The sequence below is a fragment of the Drosophila sulfurigaster genome, chromosome 3 (genome assembly GCF_023558435.1).
Source record: "Drosophila sulfurigaster albostrigata strain 15112-1811.04 chromosome 3, ASM2355843v2, whole genome shotgun sequence".
Classification (NCBI taxonomy): Eukaryota; Metazoa; Arthropoda; class Insecta; order Diptera; family Drosophilidae; genus Drosophila; species Drosophila sulfurigaster.
In genome coordinates this window covers 24,301,149-24,319,431 of record NC_084883.1, presented here as the reverse complement: position 1 = coordinate 24,319,431, position 18,283 = coordinate 24,301,149, and the positions used below count along the sequence as shown (strand labels likewise).

The window sequence follows — 18,283 nt, the reverse complement described above, 5'->3', positions numbered from 1 at the left end:
GAAGAAAAAGTCTTAAGCGTTAGTTAACGCGCATTGCGTCGACTGCGACTATTCAAAATGGCGGACGCGATCAGCTCACATTCTCTGCCCTTCCTCGCACACACCTCACCCCCCTCCACGATGCAAAGCGCATGCGCAAAAAGTTGCCAGCCACTGTCAATGTATGCGTGCATGTGCATGTGACGACTAGCGCTCTCTCACTTTCGCTCTGGCCATCCTGCTCATGCTCTCGCTATTGTTCTCGCTCTGTCGCTCTCTTTGCTGGCCGCCATTTGCATTTGCTGTCTAAATATAGACAACGCTTTGGCTGCGGCTGCGGCTGATCATCGCATAGGTGAGAGAGAGCGCACATCTCTCTCTGTGTGTGAGTGTATGTGAGTCACGTTACGTGGCGCTGCTTTGGTCCCCCATCCATGTACGTCACTCATTTGTATATGTGTGTGTGTGTGGCTGCTGGCTGCGCTGTTTCTGTTTTCTTTTCTCCCCCCCTCTGTGCACTCACCGCGCTGCTTGCTGATTAAATTACAGTGCTTTTGCTTGAAAAACAACATTTTTTCGGCTTGTTCTTCTTGCTGTTATGGATGATGCTGCTTCTCCTATCGTTGTTGTTGTTATTGTTGTTGCTTTCGTTTCGAAATTTTTCCAAATGCCCCACACTAAATGTTGCCCCTGTTGGCCTCTAAGACAGGTGCTGCCGTGCCGCAAGGCATTACGAAAACACTGCCAAGAGTCCGAGTACAGTTGCAAAATCATCAATTGTGCCCCCTTCACAACCTTTTGGATCGGCTGCATCTGCTGTAAGTCGTCGCCATTTGCGCAGCTGCACATACACACATTCACACACTCACACTCACACACACACGAACACACATACCTATGAGCCTTACTATATACAGTAGAGAGATTTTGTTTTGCTCTTGTTACTGACGTTTCATATAAACATTTCTGTATACAGTAAATTCAACAATTTGTTTTTCCCTTTTTGTGTGTGTGTGTGTGTGTGCTGAAAACACATGGAAAATAATACAGTAAATATACAGCAGCAACATCGTAGAGCAATGATACATGATCTTTGTTATACTTTTGCAAGATTGTGAGCAAATCAAAGGGATTTCGAATTTGGACAAATTCTTAATTAGTTCATAAGCTCAGGTAAAGAAACGAAAGAAAATTGCTATAGTAATGCAGCTTTTACATTAGAAACTTTTCAAAATGGAATTCTCAGCTTTTAGAATTGAAATTTCGGAAGTAATTGGAGTAAAGCTTCATATTCAATTGAAAATAAATGCTTCTTATAGAGCACTGGATTGATTGGTTTAGTTAAGATATTATCGTAAATTGAAGTTCATTTAAATGAATATTGTATTTTAATAATACGAGGGTTGCTATAATTTCTGGCCTAATAATGAAAATGCGAATATTTATAAAAAAAAAAAAAAAAAAAATGGATTTATTGTTTGTCACAGTATTCTCCAGCAAGATTTATATGCTTTTGAATGCGCTCAAACCAATTGTCGAAGTACTTTTTTCACTCTGATTGAAGCACCTCCAAAACATGGTTTTTGAATGCTTTAACTTTTTTTTTGGGAAATAGCCAATTGGTCCTAATATGGCTAGAAGTGACCTAGGCCAGAAACTTAAATAGCAACCCTCGTAACAATTCGTTTACCATTAGAAAAATCGAATTTCTTAACAAGTAAGAAAGTTACAGTTGAGTTTGCTCTATTCTGAGATTCTCGCTATCCATTTTCAGTTAAATAAAATACTGAAAGTCAACATTTTTTAAATATACCAAATTAGCATAACTCAAAAATACTAAAATGTACCAAATATATGCCAGTGTTTTCTTTAAAATATACCAAAATAAGTAGAACTCATAAATATCAATTGGGTACCCGAAGTATAACAGCATACTACTGCAATCAAAATATACAAAAGAGAATATACCAGACGTCTCCTTTTGTCTCTTATATACATTTCCTTTGTGTAGCAGGTACAATTACTCGCCTGTCAATTAATTAAGGAAAGCCATTGGTAACAACTGCTAAGCTCTGAAATAAGTGCTTATATTGTCATGTTTATTCCTTGTGACCTTTTGGCTAATGTTAAACGACTTCAGACAGTTCATTATCAAATTGATTAGCTAATTAAAGATATACAAAAGCTTGCTTATATATTCAACAGTCCAACTAATAATTAACTAACAGTCTTTAAGAATTTGCGAAAAATACAAAAATGAACAGCTGTAAATTCGGACTGTTGACCATAAAGAAAGCTGGCCACAGTTGTTGGGCCAAGTAAAAGCAATTATGAGTTGTCAATTCGAGGCGCAAAGTTGTCAATTGTGAGATCGCTGTTGGGTACAGTAGGCAAGACATGAAACAACTATTCGAATATGCAAGCGAAATCTGGCAGAGGCAACGAAGAAAAACAATTCTTAATTCGCAAGTAGTAGAGAGAAAAGCGGACAAGAACAAATAAACAAATGAATCTAGAAAGAAAAACAACAAGATGAAAGTGTCGCCATTTTGCAAAAAGTCTTGGCGCTGCGATTTCTTTTTTTTCGTTTTGGTTTCTTTTGGTTCTTTAGCTCTTTGGCTGTGTTGTTGTGAGTTGCACTCTGTGATGAGTCTGATATTTTCACGCTTAATCACTAACTGTCCCCATGAGCAGCAGAGGACCCATTGGATGTCGGCATCGTTGTCGTTGTCTGCGGCGACACAGAAGACAACAAGACACAAACATTTTGGAACAGGGCCAAAATACTTGATGCTGCAAATGAAATGGCAGAACGTCGAGCACAAAATGCAAAATGCAAAATGCACACACAAAATGTCAGGCATGAAAAACGTCTGAGGAGGGAGCGGAAAAAGGAAAAGTGCAAGCAGGGAAGGAGCAGCATCAAAACTCGAGCCAAAAGATGCGACACGGACTGACAGCAAGAAAATTGAAAGAACGAACGATACGCAACAACAACAACAACAACAGCAACAACAACATTCGAGAAATGGGGGGAAAAACTTTAATTTTCTTTTATTGCGGTCGTCGCGCGCAATAATTGCACGTAAACAACAACAGCAAGCTGAAAATTTCGACTGCTCATTTGCTTTGCGATTCGGCCAGATTTTTATGAGATTTAGCTTCAGGTACACACATACACACACACACACATGGCATTCATATGTGTGAGTGTGCGTGTGTGTGTGTTTTGAGTATTACACAAGACGCGTGCTTGAATTCTTGATGTTGCCCCGCATCATTTGCCACCTTCCTCCCCCCAAAAAGTATACTGACATCACACACACACATGCATGAATATTTTATAATTTCCATGCGCGTGTGTGTGTGTGTGTGTGCGTGTTTGTAGAAGTGGAAGGGAGACGGAAACATTTCAACCAAATTGCCTGCAATGACGTTCAATATTTTGCTTTTCTTTTTCTTTTTCTTTTTTGTGTTTTCAAATGTTTGTATGACGCACTTTCATTTGCCTCCTTTTTTCAGCGTGAGTCTGTTCATCATTTTATTTGGGGAAAAAAAGCGAAAGGAATAATATCCGCCTTATAAATAATATCAACTGGAAATGCGCAATGTGAAAAGTAAAAGTTGTCAGATTTTTACTTTTATTTTTATGCAGCATTGAATTGCTTCTTTATCTATCCACATCGATGCTCTGCTCTCATTAAAGCTGTAATCTAACGCTTAATTTTTTCGCATTTGCCTTTTCGCCTGCTGCTGCTGTTGCCATGGCATTAAAGCCACCCAATGAAACGGGCCAACGAGCCAAAAAGACGCAAGAAATTTCTTGGCAAATGTTTTACGTTAATTGAACGCCAAGAAATACCATCGCCCCACATCAATGCTGTGCGTGTGCTGTCCGTCCGTCTGTCCATCTGTCTGTCCGTCCGTCCATCTGTCTGTCTGTCCTTCCGTCCGTCCATTGTGCACACAAAATACATGCTCAGCTGTTGTTGTAGGTCTCGCCCCGGTAATACCAAAACTTATATACAGTATATACGCACGATGCAAGAATGTCTCGACTCGCCTGTACAGTGATTGCTCGTTAAAACTGATTTTAGCTAGAGAGATCACGAGATCTACAAGCAACAAAATGAATGCACGACTTTCGAAATATCCTAGGAACTGTCTCAAATTTACAAAACTATATAAAAGCGTCTACATTTGGTGCTCTGCTTGCAACGCTTTTAGAATAATTTTTCTAAGCGATCTAAATTTAATGCTCAGCATAATTAGTTGCTTAGCAAAACTTTCTTCCTTTCATTAAACTTAAAATGCTTTTTGAGTCGCAAATTAAAATCTTTGAACGAAATCTTATTTCAAGAATTTCTAAATCGGGAATTCTTGACTTCTTCTTGCAAAAATTTTGTGTAATATTTGCAAAACTTTCTTCTCATCGTTAAACTTAAAATACATTTCTTTTAACTTAAAGTTAAGTTTAAGATCGAAATCTTACTTCAAGAATTTCTAAATTTGGAATTCTTGTGTCAAGAATTTTATGTAATCTTTTTAAAACTTATCTTATCACTTTTAATCCTAAAATTAAAGTATAACATCAAAATCTTACTTAAAGAATTTCTAGATCTGGAACTCTTATGTCAAGAATTTTATGTAATCTTTGCAAAACTTTTTTCAAATATTTCTAATCTTGAAGTAAACATTCAACATCGAAAATTAAATAATTTTTCGATTCTTGTTTGAAGAATTTTATTAAAAAATTTCTATATTTACTATTAGAACGTAATTTGCTCATTCTATCAAATTCCATCTTAAATTCCTATTTCAATATTGAAGTTCAAGATCAAATCTGTATTCAACAAATTTTTCAATCAGCAGTTTCTGGGATCAGAGTTTTGCTTAAAGATAAAATGTTTTCAAGCTCAAATTTGGCAAATTTAATTATTAATTTTTCACAAACTTTCGACGATTTAAAATTTTATTGGGACTGAAAATCAACTTGTATAAATTGAATATTTTTTTTATTATTCTATTAATTTTTCTATTTCAATTTATTTTTCAAACATCTTTGTTGATTTTAAGTTGTATTGTGGTTTAAAATTAACTTCTATAATTTTAATATATTTTTTTATATTTCAATGAATTTTTCAGTTAATTTTCATAACTTTTAGCTTACCTGCCAAATGCCGCTGTTGAGCAACATGAAAAAGTCCAACGTGTTTCTAGTGACAACTAGTTAACATCATATTATAATTGTAATAAATATATCTACGTATATATATTTATTTGTCTGTTGTGTAAATATGGCAAAATTTCAAAGCCACTTTGAACTGTGTGTACTTTTTTTTAGGTGTATTATTTCCTGATTCCTGAATATAGTTTACTTAATTATTGTTATTGTGGCGACTTTCAATTGACTCTGACTTTGTTGCGGTTGTTGCGATTTCCATCTGATTTTCCTCCTATGCTGCAGTCGAATTGTGCAACTGCAAAGAGATGGGAAAAGAAAAAACAACAATGAGTGAGAATATTAATCAATATTGAGAGGGAGTAAACCAATTCTTATTTACGTCATGTGGCTAAGGTTGAAATGGAGTTTTTGTGAGATGAGAGTCAAGAGACAGCTCCCTGTGGGTCTTAAGCCTACACGTCTCTGTTGCCTGTTGCCTGTTGCATATGCAACAAGTCTGATTGTGAAACAGTTAAGGGTTTTTGAGGTTGCGGTGTTTGCGGCAGATGGCAAAAGGTGCAAAAGTTTAGACTTAAACGACTGTTAGAATATCCTTGAAAGTTACGTTTAAAGTAAAAGTTTGTGTGTGATAAACAATAAAGTAAAAATTGCTGAGTAAATAAATCTTGTTGGTAACTGGTAATTACTGAGTCATTGAATAGACTTTTGATTTATTTAAATTATAAGAATAATAATTAACAATGATATCAAATACTTTTACAAGTAAAGAAAGTAGTACTGAGTTTATTTGTGAAACAAGTCTAGAAATTAAATAGATATTGATAAAATGCTGACCAAAAAACTTTATAAGAAATGCGTAGAAAAGTAATGAAAGTATTTCACAATTTAATATTATGATAAAAGACGATATTACTGAACCAAAATGACTTATTGGTAACATTTAATTACATTGACGTTTAATTTATTTAAATATGTATGACTTAATTAACAATTACAGGAAAATACTGTGAAATGTCATTGAGGTAAATAATCTAGGAATAAAGTTCATATTTTGAAGTGCTAAATAGAAAAGTAATAAATAAGTCTTTGCATTTTTTTCTTTAAGTAGACATTATAAACAATAACAAGTAACATTTATGTTAATTGCCCAAAATCGAATGTGTTTTTGGTATTCAATAGAGTATAAGTAAAATTACCTAATATTGAGATGAAACTAACTTCAAATGATCGATTTATATTTCATTATTATATAATGTAGATTTGAAAAGTCAATACTTTTTTTATTCATCAATAAATCTTACTTTGCTTATTTAAGTTTATCTTTTCAACCTTTTCAATCCTTTCCTTTCCTAATATTAAATTCTATCACTTGCATCTTTTACTAATATTCTAATAAAGTGTTTGTTAATCATTTCATAATTAAGATTTTTATTCTAGTAGTATTATTATTATTATACTTTTTATAGTAGCTCAATATTTAATAATTTAATTTTATAATAATAATAATGATAAAATAATAATAAGAATGATAAATCTGAAATTGTTTTTATGTGAAGCTGTTAGTTTTATAATTGCTTAATTTCAACAGTTATTCTCAGCTAATTTCCCTCAATATCAGTAGCATATATACCTTATTTTTGGGGCACTTGATTTACAGGGTATAGACAAGAGGCAAATGCGCGTGCTGTTCTCAACGCCCACATGCCAGGCGCTTGGCTCTCCTGTAGTGTCTTTCTGAATGTGTATGTGTGTGTGTCCGTGTTCGTGTGTGTGTGAGTGTGCGCATAGTCGAGCGTGTGGGTGGCTAATGAAATGCTTCAACAGCAGCAGCGACATCAACCGCATCCATCTACACACTCACACACACGTACACACACACACATTCACATACACATCCACCTACGTTGATCAGTTCTGGCCCCGTGCCGCATTTGTATCTTTGTATCTTTCGCATCGATGTATCTGTATCTGTATCTGCTCAAGCGTATGTGTTAGTATGTGTGTGCATGTGTGTGTGTTGTGTGTTGTCATGGCAAGCGGAGGCATCAGCAACAACAACAACAACAACAATAGCAGACACAAACAGAGCTTTTCCAGCGGGTCCAAATTGTCTACAGTTTTTCCTTTTTGCCCAGTGCGATAAAGAGCGAGATGGCAACAGAGAGCTGAAAGTGGTGTGAGTGAGAGATGGCAAAATGGAATGCAGACTGAACACAGTTGTCTATAATAAATTGTTGGGCTCCCGACTTTTCGGCTCTTTGTCATGATTTTCGACATTTTTGTCAATGTTTTCTTCTTCGTTCTCGTGGCGCTTTTTTCCTCTTCTTTCTCACTACTTGATTTTTATGACATTCCCTCCACAAACACACGGACAAAGAACACACACACACACTGCCCACACCTCTGGCACATTCCCCCTCACTCTTTCTCTTGTCCCTCCCTCCCACTCTTCGCCTACTTTTCAGCTACCCTTCATTGTGTAAATCATGTGAGGCCGAGACACAACAATTAATGAATAAGTTACCAAATATTCTTGTAAATATTTCCATAATATACTCATACTATAATCTTTCGACTGTTGTTGTTGGGCTTTTCTTCTTTTTTTTTGGCTGGCATTTGAAATGCTTGAGCAAAATGGCGTCGCATTTTGGCGGGCAGCGGCCAAGAGGGAGGGGGAGAAGAGGCAGTGTGAGCAGCCTCAGTGAGGCGCTTTTGTAATTTCTGGCATTCGGCCAAAGTCTACACAAATTTGCGTAAATAAACAACAACATTTTGTTGCAATTTAGAGAAGAGTCGTTAATGCTTCTAGTTGTTTCTTTTCGGTCGCAAAGAATTGCACGAAGTTTTTGCACAACACATTTTTTTGGCGAGGCGAGTGCCAAAAAAAACACACAAAAACAAAAACAAAAACTAACAACAACGCAAAAAAAAAAAGGGGACACACAACCGACTCGAAATAGTTCATAATACTTCAACATACGACACAAGTTTGCAACGTCGTCTCCCCATACATAGAGAGGAACGTCATCTCACAGCTCCAAAGCGGAGTCTCGATGTATGTGTGTGTGTGCGTATTGGATTACAGCGGAAACGGAAGCGCTTAACGCATGTGATTGGCATGGCAGACATGTCGCCTTCTAACCCCAAAAAACAACTGTTCGAGGATGCCCTCTAGATGTGTCTAATCCTTGACTAAGCTATTAAATTATAGAGCGCAAGGCGAGAGAAGCACTTTTAACACCTTGTGCATAATTGAGTGTGAAGAGGTATAAAATAAAGTAGATATATATAACGAATTCATAGATTTATTAATAGAATAGAATAATGTTCATAATATTTACTTCATAGAGTCAAATATGAAATAAATGTTAAGCTTACTTTGTAATAAAGTATGTTAGAAAAATTAAAACACATAAGAAAGATAATCTCTACCTATTTTGAATAGGAGCATAACAGAGCGGTATTATTACTGCAAAAATACTTAAATATACCGAAGACTATATTTGGTATATTGTACTAGATTACAAAATTGCACTATAGAGTGCTAAACATACCAGAAACTCTGTTAAAGCAGTTAAGATCGTATTGAAATAAACGTTTTTGTCATGCAAAAGTATTTCTTAAGTAACTTTTACAACTTTCATCTAATCGCATCGAAATTTATAGAAATCACAAATACTGTAGTTATTATTGTATCGTTACTCTAGCTTGTTATACGACTATTTTTCTAACCAGTGTTAGCTATTGAAAATAACTGATATAGAATATCAATAAGTTAACTATTTACTTGGAATATCTGTATATTATTTAATTAAGTATTCATTTTCTTTATGAGTTTTTTTTAATACTATGGCTCAGTTAAAAGCTTAAATCTTTATTCAATGATATTTTCACAATATTTAATTTATTAGTTAAGAATATAAATCTAAAAATAAGGTAAATGTCGAATATTTTAAAAACTTGGGATTAAACGAAACTCAAACTCAGTTCTAGAACTTTTTAAAACACTAAATATAATGAACATAGATTGCTTGGAGTGCAGAAACAAACTTAACTTCAACTGTTGGTTTTATTGTTTGAGGGTTCTAGTTAATATAAACATTAAATTAATCAACCAGCTTATTTTTAAGCCTCACAAACTTGCCCTCTACCCGTTAAAATGCATACAAGAAGCTAGCAAAATGTTTTTAAGATGTAAAATCCTCAAAGAGCTTATCACATTGTGTCTCGTCTCAGGCCAATGAAAAATCCCTCAAAAGTTATTTGTTGTTATTGTTGACGTATGCTCAGTCATTCACACTCTGTGTAAAACCGCTTAGTTATAGCCTGCAGCTACAAAAGGCAACTTATAAAATACAATAGAAACACTCGGCAGGTGGATTGAGGGATTAGTTGGAAACTAAGAAGCTTTACAGCCAGCTCTTGTTATTGCCAGCAGCCAAGTAGAGAGTGCGTCACAAATATTAACATTAAAGTTGAAAAACAAAAAAAAAAATAAAATGTTCTAACGTTAATTTAGTAATTCTTTTGCTAGCTTGCTTACAATTGCTTTTGATTCGGTGCGTGGCGCCATCTATCAAGATGTTTGCGCAGCTGATCGTGTTGCTGATGCCGCCATCTGTGTGCGGTGATAATAGCTGGCGCCATCTGGCGTTCAGCCACATGCGTTGGCAACATTTGAGCTTCTGGCAACATTTGCCAATTGCTGGGCAACATTATGTTAAATAACATTGTTGTTGTAGTCGCTGTTATCGCTGCCATTATTGTTGCTGTTGTTGTAATTCACTTTGCGCGATTTTTCGTAGGAAAACAACAAAGAACAGATGTTTTCTTTTCAACTTTATTTTGGGAAATTTTATTGCTTTGACAGATTTTCACTTTTCAACACACAGCAAAAACGAAAGATCGATCAATTTTTTTTCTCATTTTATTTTTTTGCTGACCCCACACAGCAACTGAATCACTTTAGTTGTTGATGAATTATTTAGCACATTGTTGTTAATTTACACTGTCAATTATTGCACAGTTAATTGAACCGCGCGGCAACCGAGAGAGGGTGAGAAAGAGACGGACGATGACAAAGAGGCGCGTCCTTCGATAATGGAAAGAATGCAATTTGAATTGGATTTTTTTGTTGCTTATTATAACACATATTTTAAGCAATTATGCACAATTTATTTATTCACTTGATTCACTCACGCAATGTATAATTATTGTATTGAGGATCGGATGCGATCGTATCGGAACGGATCGGATTGGATCGGATCGGATCGAAATGAAAATATGTCTGTGCACGATATTTCCTACACTTCACTTTACTGGCGCAGAAAATCGCATATACAACGAGAATGTATAATTATAAATAAATGTTCTATAAAAAACGCTTTTTTGTTCGCTCTTGTTTGTTGTTGTTGTTGTTGTAGTTGTTGCTGCTGCTGTTGTGTGTGAGTTTGTGTTGGTCTTGTGTGTTTTTGAGCCATTTTAATTTTAGAGGTAACCCAAAATAAATAACCAACCATTCCGCAGGCAGAACGCGGCCAGAAAGAAGCACCTTTCAACAACAACAACAACAACAACAACAACATTAACAAATACAAAAGCAACAACAACTGACATAAAAATAAAATCCTACTTGAACAATTGAGTTAAATGCTTGAAACAACAAAAATTGTACAAGCCAGCTGAGCTTCTCTCTCTCTCTCACACTCTCTTGCTCTCTCACTCTCTCTCTCTGTGTTCCTTGTTGGCTTTCTCTTACTTTCACCGCGTGTTTGATAAGCTTCTCGAGTTAAGCGTTTCGAAAGCGTTTTAATGGGGTTTTCATGCGAATTGCTGCTCGTTTTTCTTATTTCAAGTGTTTGCTCAAAGGATTTGCGGCTTGGCTTTCACTTTCACTTTCACTTTCACTGAGCTCGGCCTAAAGCCACAAATGACTGAGAACACAAGCCAACAAAGCAGAATACACAAAAAAAAGGTAAGAAAATATTAGCTGCATAAAATATGGCAAAAGAAACCTAATGAGATTATAACGGACGGCACATTATCAATGCCATTTAATAATCAATTACGTTGCGAACTTGTCGCTTTTTATAAGTTTGGACTTTCTTAAGGATTACAATAAAGTAAGATGGTAATTTAATGGTTTGCTAAGCTGCCAAAAGTGCATAAAGATTGTTATCTTTTAATTGGTTTTCTCTAAGAGTTTAAGCTGAGACAAGTTAAGTGTATTTTTAGGAGTTCTATAGTACGTAAGATAAATTATCGATAGTATATCAATTTATTGTTTTTTAATTGGTTTTCGAAAGAGTTTGCATTAAAGGAAGCTAAGAATATACCGAATATTGATACTGAGTAAAAAATACTAGATTATCGATAGCACATGCAATTACAACACGATAGTAAATGGAACCGCTAACTATCGTTTATCGTGACAAGAAACCCAAAGGTTTGCTAAGTTGGCAACGCTTCAAAAATAGGTTTCTCTTTTAATGGAATAAAGAGTACATAAGTTTTGGAAATATACCGCATATTGGTACTGAGTAAAAAATACTAGATTGTCGATAGCAAATTCAATCTCAATTCGATAGTAAATGTATAGGTTGTATATCGTTTATTGCTACCGGCACAAAGAGAAAAACCAAAAAGATTTATCTTTTAATAGAATCAAGAGTATAAACTAATATATGTAAAGTATATTTTTAGGCAAATACCGCATAAGAATACTGAGTAAAAAATACTATATTATCGATAGCACATCACAATCACAGTTCGATAGTAAATGAATCGTTTATCGTTACCGGCACAAAAAGGAAACCGTAAAGCGGGAATCGATTCCTTTTTTTGCGTTTTATCGAACGCGTTGCGACGCGTTTGATTGCTCGGCCGATGCGCTAATAAAGCTCTTAATTCTGGCCGATCGCTCGAAATAAATCGAAAGGCCGAGACACACATACAAATACACACACACAGCGGCAGAGAGATAAACATACTACAGTGAAATATTTTAAAATTAAAGCAATTTTTCGTATTATTTTTGGTTTTCTTTGTTTTTGTTATTGTATAAGTATTTCGGTTGTGTCGACGCTGTGTTGTCTGCTGTGCTGTGTTCTGTGCTGTGGTTTGCTTGCTGTTGCTTTGACTACCGATCTCCTTCGACTAAATTAAAGAAAGGAAATCTGCTGCTTGTTGCGGCCTGAGCATCTGTTTCTGTTTTCTGTTTTCCGCTTCTTATTTCTCGGTTTCTTTTTTCAATAATATTTCTAGTGTTGCATTTGGAATTTGGAATGTGTGTGTGTGTGTGGCGAGTGTGCGCGAGTTTCGTTTTGTTGTAAATAAATATATCACTTATTTTTATAATCAGAGACGCCGCCGACGCACCGCAAAATATGCAAATAAGTATAACAATCTCTTTTCAGCCCGAGTGCACTTGCAACTTGTGCCCTTCTATCTCTTGCCCCCTGCCCCTGCCCCCGCCACTGCCTCCGCTCGCGTTCCTCTCAATGTTTATGAACTTTCTTTCAGCTGCTGCCAATTTCTGTATTTAAAATTAGCACACAAAAGTGAAAACATCAATATTTTTACATTTTTCAATATGCACGATTTTTTCTATGGAAATTCCAACAAGGAGTTATTTTTAAAACGACGCCCGCCCGCTGCTGCTGCTGCTTCTGCTGCTGTTGTTGTTGCTCTTGCTGTTCTTCTTCTTCTTATTATTATTGCTGTCGAGAGAGGGAAATAGAAGGGGGCGCCAAAAAAATGCGTCTGTTTATTGTCAAAATCCTTCCTCAAGTAATTGGCAAATATCTGACGTCTGAATGCAGTCTTCCTCTCACTCTCTCTCTCTCTCAGGCTGTCTCCCTCTTCTGCTCTCTCTGTCTCTCTCTTTCGCTCTCTCCCTTCCTTTGACTACCCACTTATGTAAGCCATTGGTCACGTGTGCTGGCAGCATGAGTTTTGCTTAAATTTTAAAGTCAGTGCAACTTTTGCGCCTCAAAGTATGCTACACATTTTGCGCAGCATAAAAGTTAATACATTAATGCGAAATTCAATGAGTTTCACACACACACATGCACACACACATACACAGACTGAGCCTGTACGCTTAATTAAAGCGAAGGCAGGATTTTGTGCAGCTTTTTGTGGCATTATTGTTCCTCTTCCAATGGAGAGCAACCAACTCATGGATACGTTTACTCTGTTACTACTTGCGGTTAATATCTAACACGCACACACACTTACACACTTTCACACACACACACACACTCGCTTAGCAGGTGTGTGCTCAAAATGTATGTAAGCGTAAAATTTTATTGAAAGTGATGAATTAATGAGGCGTTAAATGAATAAATGTGTATTCTCTTGCCGCCCTATTGAACCGGAAGTTGCCACAACAAAATGGCGCGCCCTAAGCAGCATCCCCCACCCACCCTCTTTCACCCTTCATTCCCTTTTCTTGCGCTGTGTGAGAACTAACATAATTATTAAAATTGAGCATTAAACGAGTTTAATTCAACCAACAATATTAATTGCGTAGCATTTCAATCTTCGTCACGTGCCGCATTTCCGGAACAGTAATTTTATCATGTTGCCCGCTATTTGTTTGTTTGTTTGCTTGTTTCCTGCATTACTTACAGCAGCATCTACCGCAATTAATTTCAAGCAAATACAATTAAGTTTCAATATTATTTGCATAACATTTATTTTTTCGTTTCGTTACCTTTCGGGTTTCAAGTCGCCGCCGTCAATGGGTTGCGTCTCCACAGAAAGTTGTCAATCTGCAAATGTGAATAAAAAAAAGAAAGATTTTAGAACTTGTTTTTCAGTATTATATAACATGGTCAAATACATTTATCAGCTTATTGTATGCTGTAGTTATTATTCAATATTAATGCAAGATCTATGCAAATTTTATTTACTTTCTGCACAGCTTTCTAACTGTCCCAAATAATGAATGATGCGCTCTAATGAATTTCATCACAGAACTTGACAGACGAGATGAACGCAACAAAATTATATTTTAATTGGCTAAAAGAAAGTTTTTGCAACAATATATTTAAATAGTTGGTTTGTGCAGAAAGTTTTAACAAGCAGTCAAGAGTCAGATGTTACATTTATGTTTATTAAATATGACGGGATAAATTGTGTAATATGAAATGAATATTATACATAAGCTAAAAGGGTATTATAACAGACTGAAGGATCCATCTTCGAGCAAATAATGTATATAAGTTCTTAATCAACAACTCAGACGACATAATATGTCCTAGATCTTAGAGACTATAAGAGAAAGAGCTCTCAATTTTGTTGACAACACTTATTATGATGGTCTGCAGTTCAGGTTTGTTTTATATACTTGCCACGCCTACTTCCTTCCCAACAAATTATACAAGAATTGAAATAGCAAGTGTAATTTACAACCTAAAATACCAATTTTTGGTAGCTAGAGTAAGAACTACAGTCTTTAAGATTCCTCATTATGCTTCTTAGTATCTTGAACTCCATGATATATTTTAAATAATATATCGATGTACTAACTACAGTCTATATGAATGTATAAGTTATTGGAGAACTAAATGTATATGACAAAAAACCATTGTCGTAGTCATTTCTTAGTTACTTTGGTTAACAATCTGGTATATTTTCTACTCCACATTATATTTTGAATGTAGTACCAATGTACCAAATATAGTTAGTATTTTAGTATTTTTTGTATTTTTCCCAACCATGATTTCAGTCAAATAAAAATTGTAGAATTTATTTAATAAATCATTTGATATGAAACGGATTCTATAGTCGGTTCTTGTTTTGGTCCATAATCTGGTATATATTATACTAAGTGGTATATTTTGAATGTAGTAGTATACAAATACGGCCTTCGATATATTTTTGTACTTATTCGAAATACAAATTTGGTATATTTTAAGAATAATACTGCACTGTTTGCTTTTATTTCTGCAACTTTCATAATTGTTCGTAGTTCTTTTAAGATTTAAACGTATTTAATTTAATGTTTGTGGCTGTAAGTTTAAAGTTGTTATTGTTCTACTTTTAAATGAAATAGGTAATTTATTTCTATGTAGACTTTAAATAAATAAATAGAAGGAAATGAAATATGCCTACACACACATTTGCATACGTATTTTAACAAACACTTTTTGATGGCTCGTTGTTTGTTTGTTGGTTCGTTTTTCAGTTATTGATGATATGCCATCAAATCCATTTTCATGCGCACGAAACGCGCTATTAAAAACCAATAGCCTGTCAAATGAACACACACACTCACACACACACACATACACACACTTGCATCCACTTTGATAGCCAAGTTATAGAGGATAACACGATTTTATGCTATAACAAGCCATTAGCGCCAAGAGGGGAAAACCAAAACTAAATCCTAAAGTCGCACCATCAGGTGCCAGGCACGCAAAAGGATTTCCCTCAACACACACACACGCACACACACACGCACACATATTCGTCTGCACATTTATGCAAAAATGTTGAAAAATAGGCGAAAATCAAAGAAAATGCAATTTAGTTTTATGAGTTCGAATCGCAACTAAAATAAAGCCAAATAAATGTTATGATAGATACCAATTTGTTTGCCATTTGTTATGCGCGAATAGAATAGAAGGGGAATCGTGAGGGGGGGGGGAGGGAGAGGAAGAGTAGGGCATCAGAATGCAACCTGCGTGCAATGTGGTGTCAATCATACGATAGTGAGTGCTTGCTTCGCAGCTTGTAGCAAGTGGCAAGTTAACACACGCTGCCACATAGTCAACAAACACAGCCGCATTGCATTTCCGCTGCGGCAGATAACAACAAACCAAACAGCAGCAGCAACAACAACAATAACAACAACAACGACTTCAGCAGCAACTTGGTATGCAAATGCCGGCTTCGACAAGGTTCCAACAGAGACCAAGACTAACAGAGACCAACAGAGACCCAACCCAACCTTTGTCCAAGGCGCAGTTCAAGACATTCACTTCGTGACTTTGGTCAGCTGTGCGACGAAATCAAATGGCAAACTTCAGTTGCAGTTTCGCTTTCGCTTTTGTTTCTACTTTTAGCTGGACAATTTACGAGAGCTGCTCAAGAACTTAGAATCCAAAAAGAGCTACTCAGTTATAACACATTTAAAACCCTTTTTTATAAATAAATCCTTTACCTAGCAAGAATATGTTTTATAAATCTTTTAAATTAGTTTGTTCGTTTTAATAAGTTAACATTTAATTATTCTGTTATTATGAGCAATTTGAATTACATTTTTAATCAGTTGATGGTAGATTATGATTATTTATTATCAGAAGTAAAGCTGAAAGCATTCTCCATATAATTTTTCATATTTAAGGAACGATAATACTCATAACAACATAATAATTAAACAGCTTCTCAAAGGAATTTCATGAAAATGTTTACCAAACTCTTTTGGTTGAAAGATTTAGTAGTTTGTACACTAAACGAAGGTCTTTTTTGCATAAATTACAGTATCTATACATATTACTATACATAAAACTGTTATATATTTTACTAATACTACTACTGCACTATAATTAAAAGTTTAAGCAAAAAAAAAAGGTAGGAAATTGAGAAGAATGTTTTAATATCTCTAGTTCGTTTAGTCTCTGAGATCTTTAAGTTGTTTGTTTGTTATATTTAATATCTTTGTGCAACAAATTTAATTAAATTGTCATTCCATGTTGTCAATATATCTTATTCACAAACTTTTAGAACCACCCTCGCAGCTTGCATACGAAATGCCAAGTCTATATGCATTTTCATTTACATGTCCTTGAAATGAACGCCACTTCGACTTGCGGCAAGTGACGTTGACTGTAAACTGTCTGCGACTTTGGCACTGTGCCTGTAATTGATAAACCATGCCACCACATGCCACATGCCACCTTAAGCCACCCCGCAAGCAATCGGCCTAATCCGCGACATACAACGAAGCGCGTTTAGCCCTTTTAGAAAAGTCAAGTCTAAGCAAATGCAAGTGAATGCGATTTGCATTTCTAATCGACTTGCAAATGTCGCCGGAAATGGCCGCAAACATAAAGCCAAACACACACACGCACACACTCAAGAAAACACAAACTTACACACACACACGTAGTTGTTGGGGGTTGTTTTTTCGAGTATTTTGATTAGCAGCAGGCGCTAAAATTTGACAGCAAAACAAACACAGAAATAAAACGCCACAAAGTATGCAACACTTTCTTTACATTGCTCCAAAACCCAAAAGTCAACAGTGGCTGCAAACTATATTTGTACGCTCGCCTCGGTTTGCCAGCTGCCCGTTTTTAGGCATCTAATTTTAGCAGCAAAGTTGAAAGTTGAAAGCGAGCTTCCGCGCTTTGCGCCACTTGACGTCAGCGGCAGCCATATTGTGTGCAATATTCAAATGTTGACTTCGCTTAAATTATGCATTTTATTCAATGGTCGCACAGCAGTGGGTAAAATTCCCCAAATGCTGTGACAGCTAATTGAAAATTCCGTTGCATACTCAGCGGCGAGTGAAACTCAAATTGAATTGAACGCAACAAAGAAGTTGAGTGCGAAGCGAGAGAGCGAGAGCGACAGAGAGAGAGAGCTTTGAGTGAGCGCACGCATTGAGTGAGGACTGCAAGTGAACACGCCCCCTAGCGTCAGCTAACTGCAATTCACCAGTGCCAAAGCCAGGCAGCAACACACAACGCAGAGCGCAGCGCTTCAACCCCCGTTCAAGTTCAATGCAATGCGAAGAGGGCAGCGACGTTGGCCTTGACGACGGCGGTGGCGGCGGCGTCGCCCATGAGAATCGTGTGACAAGTTGCCAAGCGGCGATAAATGCGGCAAGTGGAGGAATGCAAAAATAACAAAATGCGGCGCCCGCTTTTGCGTAATGTGGGCGTGGGCGTGAAAGGGCGTAACGGTCAGCGCTTTGCAGAGTCCAAGAGCGAGGTTAGAGGTGAGTATTTCTATGTCGCAGTGTGCGTGTGTGAATATATACATACATACATATGTATATTAGAGCGTGTAAAGCAGGCTTTTTGCTTGAACGAATACCAAAGGTAAACAATGCAATTCTTAGAGCAGCTAAAGCAAAAGTGAATACCTAATAGTTGCCCTGTG

The 18,283-nt window shown here is 36.1% G+C and overlaps 1 protein-coding gene across 2 annotated transcripts in view; it reads right to left on the bottom strand.

Annotated features, from left to right (window-relative positions):
- The window catches only part of LOC133840550 (myocyte-specific enhancer factor 2), a 63,344-nt gene that overhangs the window by 30,783 nt on the left and 14,278 nt on the right, over positions 1 to 18,283 (bottom strand). For both annotated transcript variants that reach the window (XM_062272442.1, XM_062272440.1), the window contains exons 2-3: positions 13,881 to 13,938; positions 5,150 to 5,459 (exon numbers count right to left, since the gene is read on the bottom strand). The gene's annotated coding sequence lies outside the window, so the exon portion shown is untranslated. The remainder of the gene's footprint in view (positions 1 to 5,149; positions 5,460 to 13,880; positions 13,939 to 18,283) is intronic.